This window comes from Arachis ipaensis, chromosome B06, assembly GCF_000816755.2.
Source record: "Arachis ipaensis cultivar K30076 chromosome B06, Araip1.1, whole genome shotgun sequence".
NCBI lineage: Eukaryota > Viridiplantae > Streptophyta > Magnoliopsida > Fabales > Fabaceae > Arachis > Arachis ipaensis.
This window is the reverse complement of record NC_029790.2, coordinates 1,743,990-1,746,631: the sequence shown is the minus strand read 5'-3', so window position 1 is coordinate 1,746,631 and position 2,642 is coordinate 1,743,990.

The following is a 2,642-nucleotide window of genomic DNA, read 5'->3' as shown; positions in this document are numbered from 1 at the left end:
ACTATGTACTGACCTGAGTTATGATATTTTCTAAGTGTACAATGAATATTATACAGACAAACAAATTTATTTAGAAAAATATTATTTATATTACTTTTTAATATAGAATTTAGCTATCTTGTATTTTTAGAGTATATTTTAAGAATATGATAACAGAATTTTTTTTTAACGTTTTTTATGTGTTTAATGTATTTGAAATATAAAAAAGTTATCTTTTCAATAACTTTTAGTAAATTTTTCTTTTGGTATTTTTACAATATGTTTTTAAAATATATGTTAGTAAAATTCTTTAATTTATCTTAAAGTAAAATTTAATTTTAATACGTTATTATTGTAAAATAATTTTACACTTATATCTAATTATGTAAGTAAAAACAACTGAATTAATGTACATATAGATAGATCTGAAGCTCTTTGTGTAACAATTGCAAAAAGCTCATCACTAATCAAGAATGAAGAAGCACAAAATTATTATTAAATTAAATTAAATGGATTCAAATTCGGACGCCGAAGGCATGAATCCAAGTGGCCATAAACTAATGAATTGGATTGTCCATATCTTACAGGCCTATGAAGCAGACTTCTCAGCCTATATTACCTTTAATTTCTCTAAAACTTAGCCATCCTTACAACGCATGCAAGCAAAAAATAACATACATGTATACACTCTTACATGTACGTGATTGCTTGTATATTATTGATTGATAATGAATGAGTAGTGTCAAGTGTGGATAGCATTGAATTGAATTGACAAGTATATGCTAAAGACAGAGGACAGTACCTATTCACAAAACAAATATTTTATTAAAATGCATAGAAATTCTAAACACAAGCGCCCCCCACCCCCCTCTCTCCCTGTCTTTATTCCTTTTCAGTTATTCCGGAACTCAATAATTGTAGGTCCTGTGACCTTCTATTCCGAAATAGAATTTTTGGAAAGAAACGATTTTTCAACGTAATAATAATCTTATTATTTTTATTTTTATTGTATTTATAATTTAAAAAACTATTTTCTCTATCTAAGTATGGTGTATTACTCTTTTAGTGCAAAGTAAAATGAATTTGATGAAAATTTTATGAGTGCTGTTAGGAAGTTAATGAATTATTTGTATAATATGTACAATGGGCTATATAAGTTATAAAATGAATATCTTTCATAATATTCAGAATAACCATCCGATTCGGATCTAGAGCTCTAATACAATGTCATGATACCATTCATCCCAAAAGCTTACACCGATAGAAAAAGGTAACACTAATGATTATATCTCTAATACTCTCTAAATACGCATTGTACAAATATTCTATTGGCTCCCCGTACTTTTTCAAATTTTATACAAGAAATAAAGTAATGTTTGAGATTTTTTTTATTATTTCTCAAAATTTAACTACGGAAGAATGCAAAGGGCCAGCAACTTTTGTGATTTAGAACCATCAAATAGCCATCAATGATGTTTTTAATGGTGTAAAATTTCATCTAACGGTACGAAATAATTCACTTTTTTTTTTGTTGGTTACATAGTGACTAATTTAATAAAGTTGCTGACCTTCTAGACTTTCTTTAACCACTAGATCTAAAGTTAAGCTAAGGTTATATAAGTTTTTCTTCATTGTTGAGATTTTATAATAGAGTTTAGTTTTAATGCATTGACATTATAAAATATTTTATACAGACGTATAATTATATCTATTTTTTTGGATGAGCATTGTAGTACAGTACACGTATAAACTTACTTTATTTTGACAGTATCAAAATCAAATTCTTGTCAATGAGTAATAGCTCAAATGACATAGTCTCCCCATACTCAATTAAGAGGTTGCGGGTTCGAGTTTCATATCTTTGGTAAAAAAAAAAATCAAATTCTTTATAATAAAATAAAAAAATATTTTGATAAATAAAGGGGAAAGAGAAACCCTAAGATGGAAAGGATCCCCGGGGCCCGGAGTAGCTACTTTATCTGTATAAGTATAAACATGTTGTTCAGAAATTATTTATAGTAGAGATAGGGATAGCCATATATAGGTGGGTTAGGGTTAAGAGACAAGTGGTCATTATTATTATTATTATGTATCCTTTTTAGGTTTGCTAAGACTAATAACAGCATTTCAAGTTTTGAATTTCTCTTCTCATCATCTTGCTTTGTATATATTACTCATCACCACTCTATTCTTTTTCTCTGCATACATACAAATTAAAGAACGAAGAAGCGAATGAATAAGGTTGTTGCTGTCCACAAAGGAAGAAGTGAAGCTGTCAGCATGATCTAATACCTTGCTTAATTAATTAATTGCTTTAATTTGTTTAGCTAATGAAATTAATTAAGTGGTAATTAACAAGCGACTAGATCATGCTTTTGCTTATTAGGGTTCCTAACACATGTTCGTACTTTCGATGCTTCTTCGTTCTTCCTTCTCTATCCAACAATATATATAGCAACAACAGTAATATGAAGCAGTAATCAAATTAAAGTTAAAAGTAGAGCTCTCTATCTTCAGTATTGAATGCTTGATTTTGTTCTTTAAAATACTAGTACTACTGTTTTTTTTTTTTTTAGTAAAGATAGGAAATTCAAATCCGCAACCTCTCTTAATTGAGTATGGAGAGACTATGCCAGTTGAGCTATTACTCATTTACAATACTA